The sequence below is a fragment of the Peromyscus leucopus genome, chromosome 20 (assembly GCF_004664715.2).
Source record: "Peromyscus leucopus breed LL Stock chromosome 20, UCI_PerLeu_2.1, whole genome shotgun sequence".
In the NCBI taxonomy this organism is placed as follows: Eukaryota; Metazoa; Chordata; class Mammalia; order Rodentia; family Cricetidae; genus Peromyscus; species Peromyscus leucopus.
This window is the reverse complement of record NC_051080.1, coordinates 7,618,915-7,640,318: the sequence shown is the minus strand read 5'-3', so window position 1 is coordinate 7,640,318 and position 21,404 is coordinate 7,618,915.

The window sequence follows — 21,404 nt, the reverse complement described above, 5'->3', positions numbered from 1 at the left end:
TTTGGAGAGGTCTCTTGGCTAGCTGCAGCAGGTGGGTAAGGCTCTTAGCTCTGACCTCTTGGCTTTCTTCTTTGCATTGGTTCTGTGTTTCTTATTTAATAAGATGGATGGTTACATCTACACCAAGTATGATCTGTGCTGATATCATTGCCTACAGAAAGCAAGGGGGATGATAACAGTGACATTTTTAAAGTGGTCATCCTTTGCATTGCCTCTATTGTGAGATCAACATTGGACTAGTCCAGGGGTGAACGTAAAAATTCCATCACTCCAACCCACGGGAACAAAGTAGAGAGAAAAAGAGACAGGGTTCCAAGTTGAAAGCCATTTTCTCCACAGTGACAGTCTATGTATCTCCATTTTGGGGATAATACCGGGATATCAGAGGCAAAGAAAGTACACACATATCAGCTTGTGCTTGCTGGATACAAAGAAAATACAGACCGCTACATAGTAAGTCTGTTGCACTGGTATCTAGTTACTCCTTATGTGAAAGTCAGTCAATATTGCCTCCGAACTAAAAGGATACTTAAAGGAGTATGTTGCCATACATTTCAATATAGGTCTATTATTTAGAGAAAAAAGATCTAGCATTAATAGAGAACTCCTCTTTGCCAAGGTAACATGTACAGAATGAGTCACTCCTTGCCCTTTGGTATATGTGCCTCTCTTATTTAATGGGTTCCACCCCTTTAGTAATTTCAAGCCAGGATTTAGATTCTTAGACTCATCTTCTTTTAAGAAGGAATATGCGGCCGGGCGGTGGTGGCGCACGCCTTTAATCCCAGCACTCGGGAGGCAGAGCCAGGCGGATCTCTGTGAGTTCGAGGCCAGCCTGGGCTACCAAGTGAGTTCCAGGAAAAAGGCGCAAAGCTACACAGAGGAACCCTGTCTTGAAAAACCAAAAAAAAAAAAAAAAAAAAAAAAAAAAAAAAAAAAAAAAGAAGGAATATGCATTCCTCCTGGCTTGGGGAAGAACTACGGTGTCCTAGAGGGTACACAATGCATGAGGCTTCTGTGACAGTCACAATTGTTATCCAGTTACTCCTCGTCTCTTGGAGGTTTGAACAGCCATATAAGAAATCCTACCACCTTGTTACCACCATGTGCAACAAGTTACTGGATTCATCTCATTAGAACCATTTGGAGAAGTCTGTGTTCTCTGAAGCTGCCCTCTTGTGATTCAGAATTGCATTTTGTATAATATTAAATGTTTGGCACTAACTGAGGTCACAGTTGTCCTACCAAAACATAGTTCTGTTATCTTGTGCCTTAAATGGGTGTGGATTGGCTAGTCGGGGCAGCTCACCACCAGGAGGGAATCACGCATGGGTTCTGAGTATCCAAGACCTAACTCATGGCTGGATTCTGGACTTCATTTAGTGCCTTCAGAGTGGAAACAGCAGCATCGTGGGTACATTCAGCTCTGTGGGCCAGTGCTGTCTGTCTGTACCTGGAGTGGGCACAGCACAGACGTGATGATAAATAGAGGCCAAGTCCTTTTCCTGCTTGGTGCTGCTGTGGGAGCCTCACTCCACAGGCTTCCGGTGCTCCGTAATATTCCGTGGCTGTTTCCACAGTATTTGCACACCGGCCTTGGGTTTTCATATGTAGGCTCCTCTGGTTCCCCTCTCCTACTAACTATAAGGTCCTTGAAGGTGGAGGCTGTGTTTCAATAGTTTGCCATTGTCCGGCATACGGCTTTACAAGTTACCTGTTGATTAACCTGCCTGCTGGGACTGCTGAGTGACAGTCAAGTCTGAGCTTGTAAACACGGGACCAGCTTTCCATTTTCTTCAGGACCTAGGACCGCAGAAGACCAGAGCTGTCTGGGAACTCAGTGGTATGTTGAGGGGAAAGAAGTAAGAGCAGGCACAGGAGTCTAGGCCTCCCGACTCCCCCCGACTCAGCGGCAGCCGCCTCCCGCCGTCCATGTTCCTGTCACCCACAGTCGAGCAGCATCAGCAACAGGGCATCCCCAGCTCTTCCACTCATGTCTGTCTGGCCAGATGTGAGTCTTTGGCTGTGTCTACAGTCCCTCTGGTTTGCTTTTCCGGCCAGCCTGTCCCTCTTTGTATGCATTTGTTGACTTAGCCGGCGTTCATCACGTTTATTGATAGTGTCTCGGGGAGACTGCTTCACGATGCTTTCTCATTAGCTGGCCTACCACGGGTTTATTTACAATGACTCATCACTGCCACTTGATTTCATTTCTCAGTCATAGCTGTTGCCTGCCGATCTGGATGTGCTGTTCGTTCATTCACTCAGCACACCCTTGTGGCACGTGGGTTTGAACAGGGTGCTGAATGGGACCAGCACAGCCCTTGTCTTTGGAGATTACAGCTGAGCCTTGTTTTGACCACCTTGGTTCTGACTCTTCCCACCCTGAAAGTCCCTGGGTGAGGTGGGATGAGCCTGCTTCCCATTCCACTGTGATTTGTCAGAGATTCCCAAGACTACAGTTTCTACTTAGGGTCACTGATAACTCCCTTTCGCCTCCCTCTCCAGCACCCAGGATTCTGCGGCTCACACGTGATAGCTGTGCACGTCTCCAATGGCCTCACATAAACCCATTCCCAACTCTGGGCTCTCCTACCCACCTCTCTGGTCAAAAAACATCCATTTATCCTTTGATAAGATACTCCTTGCTGGTGAAGCTTTCCACACCTCGGTCACACTAGCTACCTTTCAAGGGTGCCTCAGGCCAGTCTAGAAGACACAGGAACACCCAAGAAAACAAGACAAATCAAAATGCTGAAGTTTCTGTTGTGGCAGAGTTTCACTATATAGTCAGTGTTGTCTTTGGAACTCACTCTGTAGACCAGGCTGGCCTTGAACTCACAGAGATCCACCGCCTCTGCCTCCCAAGTGCTGAAATTAAGGTAATGCACCACTGCACCCTACTAAAATACTGAAGATTATTTTTAAAAAGACTAAATAAATCTTTTAATGTACATTTTAGAAAACTTAGTTCTGTGAAATTATAACCCAATCCCTTCCACAGAAGACACGCTCATTACTACACATGTTCTTCCAGACACATACCTGTGCACACATGCACACATACATAGGAAGCCCAAGAATTTTAGGAGGGCCGGGCGGTGGTGGCGCACGCCTTTAATCCCAGCACTCGGGAGGCAGAGCCAGGCGGATCTCTGTGAGTTCGAGGCCAGCCTGGGCTACCAAGTGAGTTCCAGGAAAGGCGCAAAGCTACACAGAGAAACCCTGTCTCAAAAAAACAAAACAAAACAAAAAAAAAAAAAAACCAAAAAAAAAAAAAAAAAAGAATTTTAGGAGGATCAGTATGAAAAAATATAAAACCACACCAAACCCCCAGTACATAAGGACGGCGAAGGTGGTTCTAAAACCTGCAGCTGATTCAGCCACTCACGGTGAGCCCGGGACAGTTCCGAACACTACAAGAACGAGGCATTTGGCCCTCCAACCACCCCGTGGCTTGTTACCCTGCACGCTTTGAAGTGACTTGGCTGAGATCAGGAAGTTGGAGACGTGGGATCTAAACCCCAGACGTTCCATTTTGAAAGCTCCTGTACTTAAACCCACTGTCTGGATTTATGAAGGCTCATACAGGCTTCAGCCTCAGCAAGGACAGAACTGAACCGGAAGAGAGCAAAGTTCAGAAGCGGGTTCATAGTAAAAGTGATGACAGCCCATCTCAGTGGGAAAGGGCGGGATGCTTGATTAATGACAGTGGTGTGTCACCGTAGGCCTTCAGGATATATCAGGTTTAGATGATTATTACTATTATTACTTTTTGGGTTTTTTTTTTCAAGACAAGGTTTCTCTTTCAGGATAGCTTTGGAGCCTGTCCTAAAACTCACTCTATAGACCAGGCTGGCCTCCAACATACCACCTGTCTCCTAAGTACTGGGATTAAAGTATAGGCCACCACTACCTAGCTAAGATTATTTTCTGAGATTAGACCTAAGTTTTGTTTTTTGTTTTGTTTTTAAAGATTTATTTACTTATTATGTATACAGCATATATGACTGCAGGCCAGAAGAGGGCACCAGATCTCATTACAGGTGGTTGTGAGCCACCATGTGGTTGCTGGGAATTGAACTCAGGACCTCTGGAAGAGCAGTCAGTGCTCTTAACCTCTGAGCCATCTCTCCAGCCCCCTTGTTTTGTTTTTTTATAAAAGGCCACAATCTTAAAAACTCAAGAGGAGCCGGGCGGTGGTGGCGCACGCCTTTAATCCCAGCACTCGGGAGGCAGAGCCAGGCGGATCTCTGTGAGTTTGAGGCCAGCCTGGGCTACCAAGTGAGTTCCAGGAAAGGCGCAAAGCTACACAAGAGAAACCCTGTCTCGAAAAACCAAAAAAAAAAAAAAAAAAAACTCAAGAGGAACTCAAATGTCATAAAGAAAAAGGCAGGCATGTGTGACAACCTGAAAATAAAACTTTTTAAAATTTAAATTAGACTGAAAAAAAAATACTTGTATTGTATATAGGAGAAGGGGGAATTCTACAAAGAGGCAAGACAAATTTTTAAAAAATCTAACAGGGACATGAGCCAAATTTTCGAAGAGAAAATTCAGATGAGATTTCTAAATGTCCATAAACAAAATAAGCCATTCAATTTTCCAAGTAACCCAGGGAAATTAAATTGTACAAATATTCAGCCATAAAGTGAGCAAAACTATTTAAATGGTGACATTTGGTACCAGCCGAGTCCCGGGGTTTGACTGACTAGAGAAGCAGGCCATTTAACAGATGGGTCCTCACAAACGGCTAGGGTGAGAATCACCAGGAGCCTTTTCTAGGAAAACCGACGCGGTCTAGGGAGATGTGTCTGCCCTGCTATGGTGCCCAGATCCTGCACGGGAGGCCCTCCGAGGATGCCAAGGATGGGCCCTTCACTTCCTGGACGATGCTTGCTCCGGAAGTGAGGCCACTCATGGGAAGCTACAAGGCTGTGATGCCAGCGCCTCCAAAGATGAGATTTTCCACCGGCTCCATGCCGGTGCCCATTCTGCTCATCACGACTCCGCCAGACAGATAAGAGGGGCGGAGCTTTCTTGTTATCAGTTTTGTATTATTTTTTCTCTTTCATCGAAGAGCACAGTACTGCTCCTGAGTGGTTTTTAGCGGCATGACAGGGAAAGCCTCTCCCCACCTTCCTAAAGAGAATAGTTTTGGAGGGAGAAGTGGGATTTTTTTTTTTTCCAGTTTTCGTTTATATTGTGAAACGTAAAATTACCATTTTCAGCTATTTCGGTCTAAAAATAAATGCGTCTTTGAGGACTACAGCCAACATGTGTTTGCCATTGGACCTTCTTTCATTACACCTCGCAGCACAATATGTCTTGTCCTTTTTCTTCTACCCCTTTGGACCCAGATGTTTCCATCTCTCTAAGCCCAGTTCAAAAGCCTCCCTGCTAACGGAGCCTCGGCGTCTTCTGCCTGGCTCCTTAGACAGGCTTTCTTCATACCCCATGATTTATACCCATCCCTTTAGCACACCAGCGTTAACTGAGCCATGTGTTTACTTCACGTGAAAGTAAACCTTTTAAGGGGAGAGTGCATGCTTCATGCATCTAGTCCCCTCTCTGCCTGGCACAGAGGAGGTGCATGAAAAAATGAGTGCTGTGCCTTTGAAGGAGAGAGCCTTACCGTGTATGGTGGTGTATAGTTCATGCACCTATTTATGGAACATTCAAAAATATCATTGTCCCAGTCAGCAACCTTTAAAAAAAAACCTGATGATTAAGGAAATTATAAACACTTTTCTGCTGCATCTCAGCGGAAAAGAAAAATCGCCAGGACAGTTATATTTAAATTAGCCTTGAGAGGTTAAATATGCGTAACAAGTGTTTACATTTGTAATAAGAATAGCTTTTCTTGCCCGTTCTGCATTCCCTTTCCTGTCCTCCAAACATGTTCAAGCAGCCAATAGGTCTAAATGTCGTCAGAGACGAGAACACGCCACGCTGGTCTCCCAAGGTCTCCTTTCTTCATTTCTTCAATGGAAACCTCTTAAAGCTGTAAGAGGATTACACAACCATTGAAAAATATGGGATATGTGGAAGTTCATTAAAAACAAAGTGAAAATCCCTGGGAAACTGTTAAAGAAAACGTTTACTAATTGTTAGGTCTCAAACTGGGGACAAATGGCTAAGGTGCCTATTTAATGTATCCAAGAGGTTCTCCCAGCATCCCTCAGTCCCTACCTGTTGCAGGATATGGATGGCATACCCCACCTCTGCCCTGAACTCTCCAGCCCAGGGGCTGGTCTGCCCTTCCCCCAGCGGCTCTTCCCTATGTAATCCAGACGTTTACCCTTTTACCTTCCTGGCCGCTTGGCCTCCTGGTCTCCTGACTCTCTTCACTCTCCTCTTTCCCCCATCCCCTCTCCTCACATGGCCCTGCTCAGTCTGCTGGTCGTGCCCACTGTGGCCTCTCCCAGATGTCTCTGCCACCGGCTGTGTTCTCCCTCATATCCATAATAAACCTTCTCCTCCTCCATCCATACCCAAGAGTAGTCATGTTCCCCCTTCTTATTTTTTTTTCATTCACTAATATATATTATTTTAGTCCTTTTTCTGTTCCCACACTCAACAAATATTTTAATAGTACAAAGTCGTATTAATCACAGTATTTTGCCACCTGATTGTTCCCACTTCAAATAAACTTTGTCACTTTCCATATGATTAAGCAGATCGGCACCAAGGACTTTGCATGGCATGTCTTCTCTGAATGTCTCATAAATTGCTCAACTTCCCACTAATAAGTGTTTAAGTTACTTCCATTTCCTCTTCCATGAAGACACACTTGGGGATTGCTTTCTTGGATTCTGCACTTAACAGATACTTTTCCCCTAGGATGGAATTGCTGGGCCAAAGGCACATATGTATTTTTGAAAAGGTTTGAAAGCACACTGCCAAATCCTCCAGGAAATATTCTCCCACTGCAGCACCCTTTATCACTACCGAGCAATGCCCATGCCCTGAGGCTGTGGAGCTGTCCCTGCCCTCCGCTTTTGCTTGAGGACTGTGTGCTAGCACTCATGGCCATTTGCATTTCTTTCATTAGGCATTCAATCAATTATTTCCTCATTAATTGCTTTGAATGTTCACAGTGGGGGAAGGGTGGGAGCTGAGGGGTTTTTAATGCATTGGATGAGTCACCTTGAGACCTTGGTGTTTGAGGCCGTCTTTCGAAAGGGACCTTTTACATCTAGAATTATAGATGAATCTACTTATGTTTTTCCCCTGTGTAATGTAATGTCCCATGCTATCTCCTTTGTTGTTGTTGTTATTATTATTATTACTATTTAGACCTTTGATCCACCTGCCACTTACTTTGTCGGAAGGGATAGAATAGAACACTAATGTATTTCTGCCAAGTTCTGAGTGGTTATCATTCTTTTGTTTGTTTTATTTTTGTTTTTGTTTCTTCAAGACAGGGCTTCTCTGTATAACAGCTCTGGCTGTCCTGGAATTCAGTCTGTAGATCAGGCTGGCCTCGAATTCACAGAGATCGGCCTGCCTCTGCCTCCCTGAGTGCTGGGATTAAAGGCGTGTGCCATCACCACCGGGTTATCATTCTGTTGTAAAATAATTTACCTTTTCCCCGTTCAATTGAAGCATGACAGTAAATAGAAGATAGGGATATAAATATCATATGCTGGACGGGTGTGAATTCATTTAGATCTCACCATTCACTCTGTGAAATAGTTATCACCCCCAGCTTGTCCAGAAAGAAACTGAGATAGCTGGGCTCGCGTGGCAAGTCCTTGCTGGAGGAGCCGTTCAGGAACACAGGAGTTCAGGCTGAGAATCTGGTTTCCAAACTGCTATGTGTTTCCTCCAGGCAAACACCTCACTGACCAGCGCTGAACTTGGACCTTCTCACCCACCCTGCACAGAGCCCACCCTGCAGAGACGTGCTTTCCTCTTTTTACTGGAAATCACCCTGCTCACAGCTTTTAAATTCCTGCCTGACCAGAAGCTGGCATGGCTACCTAGCTCACCTTCCACACCAAGAGCCAGTTTCCTGGGTGATAGCGAAAATGGAAAACAACTTTGTATATTTGTTTTAGGTCAATGCTTAGCTTGTAGAAGGATAGACTTTCCCTTCTTTTATCATTAGGTTCCATTTCACTTGACAAATAAGGTAAGACTATAAACAATTACACAGCCCAAGAATAAATGCTGAAATCAGTCTGTGCCCCTCTGTCCTCCAGAGATGCCTACCTGAAAGTGTTTGACTATATGCAGGTATTCATGTATAGTTTAGGTTTCACATAAATAGAAACATTTTAGAATCTCTCAAGCACATAACCCTTTTTATTTCATAACAAGCTTAGATGATATGAATGCATATAGGTCCAACTCGTTCCTTTTAATAACAGTGCAACAGTTCACCGCCCCCCTTGTAGGCTGTAATTTCTTATAGGAGTCCCCTATGAGCATTAACTTTTTTGGCATTTTGTTTTTGAAAACAGTAATGAAATGAACAATATTGGGTTCACTAGGTTAAGCACCATTAGAGTAAGAACGATAGGGGAGAAAGATTACCAAAAGATGGTAAGAGCAGAATTGCTAGTTCAGAACACATACACAAGATGCATTTTGATAATGCTGAAATTGGGCCATAGAGTAGTTTAAAAATTAGATAATAGTTTATAAATTACATAATTGATTTTCGATAAGTCGTTTTTAGAAACTGAATGACTTTTGAAGAAAGAGCAATTTAAACATGACTATGCAAAACCAAAACCTAGTAGGTATGGCCGTGGAGGCTTACAAAATTGTTTTGGTCATTATTGAGAAGATTCTTGCATTTAAACAGCAATAAGATGCAAAGTGGTACCCAGCATCAAAGGCCACAGTGGCCTGTCATTCACATCAGAGGAAAAGCCCCACAACATTAAATGAATAACTCTGTGGTTCAGGGAAAATCTATTTAGTCTCTTTGTTCTTCAGTCTGTAACGTGGAAAAACAATTGTGCCTACTTCATTATGCTCTAGTGAGATGGATGAATAGATAGGACCCACGTTGAGCGGCGAGCCTTGTAGGTGCGTAGGGTTGGCCCCTAGGGTCTAGTACAGTCCGAGTGATAGAGAGGGGGAAATGTCACCAAGTGGACGGGTAACATTGAAGAGGAAGACTGAAGACTGAAACAATGTAACAGGAGGATTGATGGGAAGGACTGAAGACCGAAACAATGTAACGGGAGGATTGATGGGAAGGACTGAAGATCGAAACAATGTAACGGGAGGATTGATGGGAAGGACTGAAGATTGAAACAATGTAACAGGAGGATTGATGGGAAGGACTGAAGACTGAAACAATGTAACAGGAGGATTGATGGGAAGGACTGAAGACTGAAACAATGTAACGGGAGGATTGATGGGAAGGACTGAAGACTGAAACAATGTAACAGGAGGATTGATGGGAAGGACTGAAGACCGAAACAATGTAACGGGAGGATTGATGGGAAGGATGCTCCTCTGGGAATGCTCCTCTGCTCTGTTCCTTTGACACAGTGGAGAGGCTGGGCCCTTTGTTTCTAGGAAACAATTGTTCTTGGCTCCACTTCAGAGGAAGCACATGGCTCAGTGTAGGATGAGACTGATTTTGGCCACTGAATGGAACATTAGAGTGTTAAGAGTGATTATGAAAAACAATGGCAAGAAGGCCATTGATTAAAACACCCTAATACAATACAAGAAAAGCGATTGTTCAGTGTTGAATGCCATTTTTTTTTGTTGGATAATTTGTTTTGTTCATTCATAGGACTAACAAGGATTTTGGCAAATATTATATAATGCTTTCAATTTCAGAAGGGCTTAGGATTTGCATAATTTTGCATACTGGTAGGCAGTTTTACTATTGTTTGGAGCCATATTAGATCCACATGTATGCATTTATATGTGCCATATTTTGGTGGTCCAATGAACTTATGCATAGTAATGATAATGTTTTTATGTGCTTAAATTTTTGCAGTGCTTAAATATTTTTTGGCAAAATTTTCAGTTTCAGGGGACTGATTTCATTTTTTTCCATTGTGATCCTAACTTAATCACTATACTAGAGAAAAAAATCAAAACTTCAAACTTATTACACATCCAGTTAAAAGTCAAGCAGTTTTGAAGAAAACACAGTCAGGAAATACACAATCAGGAAATAAATACAAAATTAATCCCTATTGAAATATTAATTTTATAATAAGATGAGCTCTAATGGAAATCATGTGAGTATTTGGTACCATTACAGTCGATTTCTAGAAGAGACAAAGTTCACAGATCTGTTTTGGGGAGAGGACAAAGGTTATTTTTAGCCTGACAAAAAAAATTCATGAACCTCTCAGAATGAAAAAAGTTTCAACTAATAAAAAACTCATTTTCCAAGACTTAAAATCAATAAATCAATAAATGCTAATTAAAACAAAAGCAAAACCTCAGGTTTTCTACCTACCATTCCACACAACCTCCTAAATTTGTTCTCTGAGCAAACCCTGGGATTCCAGACGGTGGCGCTGTTCTCCCAGAGGAAAGCAGTCTACAACTGTCATTACTCTTATCTCTAAATTAAGCTATTAAACAACAAAACAAAATAAGACACATTTCTGTTTGTTGCTTACTTTTTAACTGCTGCTCTTTAAATGTGTGATTATGTTCATCTCCAGTGACTGGTCGGCAATGTACTCATCAGAAAGACAGTGTGGTGTGGTTATGATCGTGGGTAGTGATAGGAAAATACAGGCGCTGTTCTCTGTATCCGAACAAAGAGCCAATGGTGCCTCAGAAGATGTAAAAACCTGCAGAAAAATAGCAAGACTCAAGACAAACAATTACTAAGGTGTTTAAAACAGAAACACTTTTGATTCCACGAAGAAGTCAAATGTTAAGCCAGAGGATAAGCACCCACCAGCTAGGTGCTTATCTTTAACAACATTGCTGCTCCTGGTCTCTGCTTGGTCTCGCTGGTCTGAGAGTCAGAAGCAGAGAAAAGTAAACGCTTACATAGTTCTATTCTCAGAAGTCATTCCTTAAAAGACAGAAATTTCTCTTTCTATAAAATTTCCTTTTCTGATTGGAATGGTGGCGCATGCCAGCAATCCCAGCAGTCAGGAGACTGAGGAAGGAGAATTGTCCAAAGTTTGAGGGAGCCTGGGGTACTACAGGGTGAGACTATTTCAAAATTAAAACAACAAATAAACAAACAAAAAAATTATTTTGAAAATAATCTTTGCCAGGTGGTGGTGGTGGCGGCAGCGGCGGTGGCGGTGCACACTTTTAAATCCTGACATTTGGGAAGCAGAGGCAGGCAGATCTCTATGAGTTCCAGGCCAGCCTGGTATACAAAGAGAGTTCCAGGACAGCCAGGACTACATAGAAAAACCCTTTCTTGAAAACCAAAATCATCATCATCATCATCATCATCATCATCACCACCATCATCACCATCATCTTTAACAAAATGAACTCAATGGATTTTTGTAGAATTTGTTTCATATATGTAGCTTCGTTTGGGTGGGTTTTTTTTTTTTTGGCTTTGTTTTGTTTTGTCTTACTGGTCTTTGCCTGAATATTAATGGTTTCCGATTTTGTGTTTTTATGAGTTTTGTATATGTGCGTGTTTCTTGTGCTTTTTTCCTTTTTTAAATTTTTTCATTCTGGTTCCTTTTTTTCCTGTTTATTTACTTCCTAAGGAGAGAGAGAAAGGAGGGGCATGAAGTTGGGCAGGTGGGGAGGTGGGGGGGATCTGGGAAAAGTTGGGGGAGAGAAAATAGTGATTAAAATATATTATATGAAAAGAATTATTTTAGTATATATATTTATACATATACTAAACAAAAACACCAATTGCCACAAAAACCACCAAAAAAATTAGTAATGTTCAAATACCACTATTGACTCTCCTGATACCTGTGGATACTTAAGGGGAAGGTATTAACAGGTACTCGTTTAAATTGGATGAAATGTTTCTTATAGCAGATCTAAAGCAGTTTCTGTGAATGTAAGGAGCTGTCTCTAGCGTGAATGTTTTTCCCTGGTATTCCTTGCATCGTAAAAATATTGAGTGAATTGCTCACATATGGAAACCACTCATCCTTACCAAAAGATGAGGTCCATGTCACTCACCCTCAATCAAAATGTCCAGATCATTTTTGAACCATTTTTTTTTTTGTTTCTTAGTAGACAATACTGTGAACTCAGAGAGGAATCCAAAGGTGGGGATTCCAGGGCCGTCAACCCCTCACTTTGACCTGGAGCAAGGCGTTTGACTCAGCTCTATTTCATGGAAATGGAGGAGTTACTGGGAGCACAGATGACCTCCCACCTATCCAAATACAGAATTATAATTTTAAATGAAAGGAATTAATAAAGATGTATATGTATTCACATATTCATAGCAATGCATTTGTGTATTGAACCATGAAGCCCCGTGTATCATCCTGAATAACTGATGGGGCGGTGTGGTTGCAGGATTCCTTATCTTAGAGTCCAGGGACATCATCAGAGAGGCCGTGTTTGTCTTTCTGCTCTGTCATCTCTACTATTTGTCTTATTTTTCTGTTGCTGTGACAGCATCTAATTTGGGGCTCACAGTTCCAGAGGGTTAGAGTTGACGGTCACTGTGGCGGGGGACGTGGCAGCAGGCACAGCTGAGATCTTGATCTACAAGCAGGAGACGGAGAGCACACTGGGAATGGTCCCAGTCTCCTGAAACCTCAGAGATCACATCCAGTGACACAGCTCCTCCAGTGAGGCCGCAGTTCCTAATCTTCCCCAAACAATTCCACCAGCTGGGGGATGTTTCAAACACAGCAGTCTATGGGGGCCACCCTCATCCAAACCACCCCACCACTTGGATTTTGTCCTTAGTTTGCATGACAACTAGTCTCATGGTCTCTGACAGCTGCTGCTCAGTGTCGCATATAGACACGACCACATCAAGTATAACTAAAAGAGTCCTTTTATTCTGTGGGTTCTTTTAATAGCATATAAAGTTGTCGTCTGCAGAACTTATAATCCAACCCAGCTGACAAGCACACCCCTGTTAGGCCATCAGAATCTACCCTCTGTGCTAGGTCTCAGGCAGTCCATAGATAGGTCCTGGGCAGTCCATATGTCTAGAAGTGGCCTCAAGCTGGACTATAGAAGGGTTTCTGGTGATCAGATAAAAACCAGCATTCCTCAAGAACATGTGAAAAAAAAAAAAAAAAAAAAAAAACTCCCACCAAAAGGAGTCATTTCACTTACCTCTGACAGAAAGGAGTTTATTGGGTTTCCTTGCAGTAGTACAGACAGGGGAGTTTCCTCACGGGAAACCTGAGAGGTCTCAATACAGCTGCGTCATCATAAAATCCCAGCCCAGCATGGGTGACTACTTCCTCTCAGCCGTAGAGACAGACTTCTGCTCCTCTTAACCTTCCACACACTACATGTGCTAGTATAGCTGTATGATCCTACCCTTCAATGGGGGTAGAAGTCAACGTACCTGCGGGGTGGTGAGAAAGGCAGCTGTGATCTCGGTTAAGACTGTCATGAATGACCCTCTCCAACTCATGAAGGAATGTCACAAGGCCCTGTCTCATGGGGTCTTCCGGTGGGTGATCTCAGTTGCTCTGATTTCGAGATGGGAACAGCCATCTCACACCCAGAGCACAATGCCAGCAATAGTGTTCAAGGGGGCCTGAAACAGAGTTCCACAGGGAAAGAAGAGGATAAACATCATGTAAGTCTTGGAGTCTATGTGAAGTTCTTCTCTGGAAGGCAGAGCATCGCCTGCATGGCATGAGATGTGTACAAAGGGTCAAAACTCACTTGCTTTGAAGAGGAATGAAATGCATCATAGAAGGAATTTTGATCAGTTAGAAGACCTATTAATGTCCAACAAAGAATCCATAAAATGTTCACTTTGGAAGTATATCTGAACTTCTCCCCACAGATGCTAAAATATTCTAATTTCTGTGGTGAGATACTCTCTTAAAGAACTTCCACAGAAAGGAATATTCCATGGTAACTGTTGGAGCCCACCGAGGATTCCTAGTGGCTTTACCCAGCAGGACTGCATAAGAGGTTGATTGGGCCACAGGCCTGGGTACCAGGTGTTTGGAAGGGTCTACACTTGGCTGTATCTAGCAGGGGGAGGTCTTTTGCCTCACCCCTTGGCATTGTTATAAAAAGCCCTTTTGAATAAAGTTCTGGGCTGGTGGGTTTTGACCCAGGCCCTCCCAAAGCTATCCTGTGTTTCTGTCTTTCCTCTTGTCGTCTAGGTATCTCTTTCTAGCTAAATATTTCCCTGCTCAAGAGTAACCTGGTCATAAAAGTGGAGGCTGGTCCCCCACAGGTAATTACATCAGTATCCTTAATAATTTCCAAATTGAGTTGCAGCTAGATGAAGTCAAACAGACCACAGCCAAACAGCACCCCACCAAAACCCAGCTGACCTCTCTCTAATCCCGAAGCTGCCTGGGAATTCAAGAAAAGGCTGATAAATCAAGATTAAAGGTGTTTGTGCTCGAAGGGCCTCATCGGAATAGCAACAGGTGGGAGAAAGTACTTGCAAATTTACATATCTAGTAATTATATAATATCATAAAGATACAATAAAAAATAAAATGGGCAAAGGATTTTAGTAAGTATTTCTCCAAAGAAGATAAGAGAATTGGCAATGAGGATCATCGTTAGTCATTAGGGAAGACAAATCAAAACTGCATTAAGCCAGGAGTGGGGGCTCACGCTTGTAATCACAGTACTTAAAAGGCTAAGGCAGGCAGGGTTTTGCTATGAGATTGAGGCCAGCCTGGGCTACATAGTGAGATTTAGGCCAACCCAACCTAGGCATCAGGCTGAGACTCTGTCTTAAAAACAAAACCAGAAAGCTGGGCGTGGTGGTGCACGCCTTTAATCCCAGCACTCGGGAGGCAGAAGTAGGTGGATCTCTTAGTTTGAGGCCAGCCTGGTCTACATAGTGAGTTTTAGGCCAGCTAGGATTAGGTCACATAGTGAGACCTGGTCTCGAAAGAACAAAACAAACAAGAAACCCTAGAGGATGGAGAGATGGCTCAACAGCTAAGAACCAATGGCTGGCTCTTCTAGAGGACCCAGGTTCAGTTCTCAGAACATACATGGCAGCTCACACACAACCATCCGTTACTCTGGTTCTCTGTGCTCTTACACTCTCTTCTGGCTTCTGTGGGCACCAGGCACACACATAGTTCACAGACATACATTTAGGCAAAACACCCATATACATTAAAAAAAAAAAAATCCCACCAACAGAAAAGCCCTTCTCAAACTTAATGGAAATATCATTTCAAATCTATTAGTAAGTTTAAAATTTAAAAAAAAAAAAGTAGCAGAGCTGGGCAGTGGTGGCACACACCTGTAATCCCAGCACTCGGGAGGCAGAGGCAGGTGGATCTTCGTGAGTTCAAGACCAGCCTGGTCTACAGAGTGAGATCCAGGAAAGGCGCAAAGCTACACAGAAAAACCCTGTCTCGGAAAACCAAGAAAAATAAATAAATAAAGAAAAGTAACAGGAACTGATGAGGGGAAAGTGGATCCCTCCGCCATTGCTGGGGGAAGTCTAAAATGTACAGCGTCTTTGGAAAAGCTTGCAGATGACCGAGCATGAATTCCTCATGTGACTTAGCAGTGCCACATCTCCGTATGTGAGAGAAAGGAAAACACAGCCCCTCACAAAAATGTGTACAAGAGTGTCTCCAGCAGCGCTATTCACAACCCCCAAGTGGAAACACGCTAAATGTCCATCCAATGGGGTGTTACTTGTCCATAAAAGAAAGGAAGTGTTGACTCTCTACTGTGGATGAACCTTGAAACCATCGTAGGCTTCCCTCATGCTAAGTGGAAAAAGACGGTCAAAAGGCCAAAGGCTACCTGGTACCATTTATACAACATGTCCAGAGCAGGCCAGCTTGTGGAGACAGGAAGCTAGGCTGGTGGTGACCGCTGAAGTCCGAGCAGAGGAATATGGGTGGGAATTAACTGCTGTCCTTCTGGGGTGATGGAAGGGTTTAAATTGGGTTATGGAGCTGGTCACACAGCAGCTCCGTTGAGGCTGCAATAAGCACTACTGCTGTCTCTGTCCTGCTCCAAGCTTTCAAAGCTAGAGATTTACTGCTAAGTGCTCACGACAAAGATTGACAGCCGTGAATCAGGGCTTGGGGTCTTCATGCTCTCTGGGCTCTTGCCTTCCACACTCTCAGATTCTCTGGTGTGCCCAGCCTCCCACTGTCTCAATGAGAGCTTTAGGTATCGGGGACCCTAGCTCTTGGTGGCTCTTTAGAACTCCATCAACTCCTGGGCTTTGGGCATCACAGCCCATGGTCCAGTGAGCAGGGTCATCTAGAGCTCACTGAGGAGCGTGTTGCCCAGAGTGGAGCTTGCTAAAGTTGCTAGCCATTGTTTGGAACAGCAGTCATGACTGGAACAGGCCTCCTGATGAAGAAGCTGTGGCTTTGGCGCGGGGTGATCCCCCAACCTTTGAAGCTGGAAGGAGTTTCCTACTAGGGGTGTGATCACGAGAGTCTAGAGCAGGGGTCCTCAGCTTCCCTAACGCTGCGACCCTTTAATACAGTTCTTCATCACAAAACTGTTTGTAACTGTAATTTTGCTACTGTTATTTATCGTAACGTGAATATCTGATATATGACCCCTGTGGGGGTCACCAAACACAGGCCGAGAACCACTGGTCTAGTGGATCTCCAGAGGGCTTCCAGCAGATTTCTTGCTTAGAGCAGCCAGGAACAAGGCAAGGTCTGACAGCTGTCGGTTTAAGGCTCCAACCAACCTGCCCTCCATCGGTTTGGCAGGCTTCTGTGAAAGAGAGATTGTCACTGGAGTGCGCTTGCACTAAAGACTGGTTGTTAACCTTCTTAACAAATTTTGACAACGCTTCACCTCTAACCATTCTCCTCAGAGGATTCTCACAGGCTCCCAGCTGTGTCAGCTGGAAGTGCTCATTTTTGGGACACCGTGTTACAATGTCCGATGACAATCTATAAGGGTAGAGTCAATAAGGAGCCCTCCTGATGCATTCAAGTAGGACACAGCCAGTGGCCCTAGTTAAGGTCAGAACTCTGTGTCTTCCTACCTGGTTACAACAGTTCTCTGTCAAAAGCTCTTCCTCACTGGTATGACGCCATCTGGCTTAACCAAAACACCACATCTGGATTTCTTATGTGGTGTGTGCGGTGCTTGCTAGAGAGAAGAGAATATTTACTTCTCACTTTCATGGCTCAGGGATGATTCTATGGCACAGAATTCAGCATGGTTTACCCAGTAACAGCCTACTCTAGGGTTCAAAGAAAGGAATTTGTTTGGGCCTTTTCTATACTTTAAGATGGAGGTAGAATGTGGTGGTTAGGATTTGGGAAGGAGTGGACCTAATTAGCAGAAGGTAAGGAGCGGAGATGGTGTTGTACTCCCTGGGGCTGTCTTTAGCAAGATGAGCCAGATTGCTGTTGACTGGAAGCAGCCAGCTTGCCTGTGGCCTACACAGGGTGACCACAGTGAGCTCAGGGAGTGTCAGCTGACAAGCCACACACTCCAGTCACCCCAGCAGCGGTTTCCTGAAATTTAGATCTCATGGAGAAATGCAATTAAAAATAAAAGGAGGGCCGAGGGTGTAGCTCAATGGAAGAGGGCCTGCTTGGCATGCACAAGGCTGTGGGCTAGCCCTCAGCACCACAAACAAATAAATGACTGAAATAAAAGGAGAAAATAGAAGGCTGAAGACTCTTAGAACAAACAGGTCTTTAAATGGAGCAAATTCAAATATATGAAAAAAGCCCATTCCAGGACTTTACAGTTCTTATTTTTCCTTGGCCAATGTGTGATGAAAATAAGATCCCTGATCTGCACCAGACACAGATATTTGTAAACCAAGGCTCCAGTTGAGTGTGGTAGCTTATACCCATAACCAAAACATGTAGGAGGGGCAGAGGCAGACACAAACCAGCAAACTACCATACAAACCTGTAGCTCGAATATTAAAGGGTCTTATTAATTAAAAACCCTGGAGCCAGATATTGGTGGAAATGCTGAAAGATCAGAGAGACAAAGGAACAAGCCAACTCTTCCCTCTAGGACTCCTCAGCCTGAAAAGCCTTCCTCAGCAAAAAGACTTTGTTTCCTATCTATCTCCTCATGCCTTATATACCTTTTTCTGCCCACCCATGTCATTTCCTGTCTCAACTTTCTTAGTGCTGTGATTAAAGGTGTTTGACTCCCAAGTACTGGGATTAAAGGTGTGTGCCACCGCTGCCTGGCTCTGTTTCTCTCCTAGACTGGGTCAATCTCATGTAATCCAGGGTGACTTTGAACTCACAGATGTGGTGGTATTGTGTTCCCCAAAATATTGTGCACCCTAATAAACTTGTCTGGGGTCAGAGAACAGAACAGCCACTAGATGCAGAGGCTAGGAAATGGTGGTACTCACACCTTTAATCCTAGCCTTCTAGAGGCAGAGATCCGTCTGGATCTCTGTGAGTTCAAGGCCACACTGGAAACAGCCAGGCATGGTGACTCATGTCTTTAATCTCAGGAAGTGATGGCAGAAAGGTATATAAGGCGTGAGGACCAGGAACTAGTCTGGTTAAGCATTCAGGCTTTTGAGAAGCAGTTCAGCTGAGATTCATTTCGATAAGGACTCAGAGGCTTCCAGTCTGAGGAAACAGGATCAGCTAAGGAACTGGTGAGGTGAAGTAGCTGTGGCTTGTTCTGCTTCTCTGATCTTCCAGCATTCGCCACAATATCTGGCTTCAGGTTTGATTTCATTAATAAGACCTGTTAAGATTCATGCTACACACAGAGATCCAGATGGATCTCTGCCTCCTGAGTGTTAGGATTAAAGGTGTGTGCCAGCACTGTCTGGCATCTATGTTTAATCTAGTGGCTTGTTCTGTTCTCTGATCTTCAGGCAAATTTATTAGGGTACACAATATATCACCCCACAAACCAAAACAAATTAAAGAGAAGAAAAATCACTGTTCCTAGTCTATAAAGCAGTCTAGCTATTTGATCTATAAATCCACTTTGGATGTTTATAGAGCACCTACCATATTAGTTAGGTGCTGCGATACCACTGTAATAAAACACCACATGTCTTAGTTAGGGTTTCTATTGCTGTGAAGAGACACCATGACCACAGCAACTCTAATGAAAGAAAGTAATTAATGGGGTGGCTTATGGTTTCAGGGTTCAGTCCACTGTCATCATGGTGGGACATGCCAGCATGCAGGCAGGCATGGTGCTGGAGGAGGAGCTGAGGGTGGAGAAGGAGCTACCTCGAGATCCTACAAGCAACAGGAAGTGGTCTGAGACACTGGGCATGGCTTGAGCATATATGAGACCTCACAGCCCACCTTCACAGTGACACACTTCCTCTAACAAGGTCACACCTCCTAATAGTGCCCCTCCCTATGAGCTTATGGGGACAATTACATTCAAACTACCACACCATGGCCAAGGTAACTTATAGAAGACAAAGTTTATTTGGGGCTTAACGGTCCAGAAGAGTAAGAGTCCATGGTGACTGCAGATGGCAGGTGTGGGGACAGGAAGAGGTAAGAGCTTTCGTTGAATAGAGTCTTTAAACTCCCAAAGCCTGGCCCCAGTGACATACTTCCTCCAACAAGGCCACACCTCCTAAGCCTCCCCCAAAAGTGGTACCAAACAGGGACCAGTTCTTCAGCTGCCAGAGACTATGGGGGGGGGGGGCATCTCATTCAAACCCTACCTACCACGTGGGAATACAAAAGTAAACACAAGCTCTATTTAAAAATATGTTAGTGTAACTAATTATCTAGAACGCCTCGTTATAGTTGGGCTTTCTTTGGACTGCCAGCTCCCAAATAATGACACAGAGACTTTTTATTAATTATGAAAACTTGGCCTTAGCTTAGGCTTGTTCCCAACTAGCTATTAAAACTTAAATTAACCCATTTATATTAATCTACGTTCTGCCACATCGCCCATTACCTCTCCTCAGTACCATATGTCTGACCTCCTCCATGTCTGGCTGGCGAGTCTCCCACCTCAGATTCTTTCCCAGAGTTCTTATATCTTTATAGAAGTCCCGCCTATCTGCTCCTGCCTAACTATTGGCCGATCAGCTCTTTATTTATTTATTGGCCAATCAGAAGGTTCCTTAGGCAGGTGAGGTTAAACAGAGACACATACATCTTCACAGTGTACAAAAAGATTATCCCATCAGAAATGTCTTCCATGGGTTAAATCTTTCAAATAAAGATTTAAGGGCTGGAGAGATGGGTCAGCAGAGCTCATACGGCTTTTGCTGAGGACTTGAATTCTAGCACTTGTGTCTGGAGACCTCCCAGCTGCCTGTAACTCCAGCCCCAGGGGCGTTTGATGCCTCTGGCCTCTGTGAGCACCTGTACTCACATACATACTCCCTAATGTATACATAATTTAAAATAAAATTTTTAAAAAATATTTTTTTTAATTAAAAAAGGTCTTTTGAAAAAGACTTACTTTCCCAACTGCAGCTAAATAGACATTTGGGGTTTTTTTATTTTTATTTTTTTAAAAACACAAATATGACCCTGAGATGAGTCGTAGGACATGTGTATGGATGTGTCTACTTACGTATCAATACTTTTTTTTTTTAAAATTTGAGCTGATGGTTTTACACCTTTACTCACTGAAGAATCACGAAAAGTAAGGGATGAGGAAGAGTGTGCCAGTCTCTTTGGAGTTAGGCGTGTGTGACGGGAAAAGCCAGGACTCAGATGAACGAACTGCCGCCTTTATCCTGTGCTCCTGGAAAGCCAAAACTGCGTGTGTACCTCTCTTGTCAGGACTGGAAGTACACACGTCGATTGCCCAATTAGGGGAGGAAGGTGAGTAAGGTTTCGGTGTTCCTGCCCCGGTTGCTCAACAAGCTTGTTTAACAGACTAAATGGGGGTGTGTGGGGTGTGTGGGGTGTGTGGGGTGTGTGTGTGGAGCTGTGGGCAGAAGACCGCTTCTCGCTAAGAACTACTGGACAGATGCCAAAAACAACTTAAAAAAAAAAAAAAAAAGGAGCAATAAAATAAAACTGCTCAAGCATCCAATGCCTGCCAGAACAAGACTGACGTGCTGGGGCCAGGAGCTTACGTCATAGCAAACCAATTACAATATTACGTAATTTCTCATTATGGATAAGGGGCCATTCATGAGGCACCTAGTACCTCTCCTATTACCTCCCCCCAAATCTGCAAATTCATGCAGGTAATATGTGAATATGGAAAGAAGGTTAGATCTGGCCCTGGTTGCTGTGGGAACCAGTTGTGACCTCACACGTGAGATTTTTTTTTTCTTTCCTCTTCACACTTCTTCAGGCCGGACAAACTTCAAATAGACCCATTTTCACTGGTGGGTTTTTGCCCCCCACGCCCAC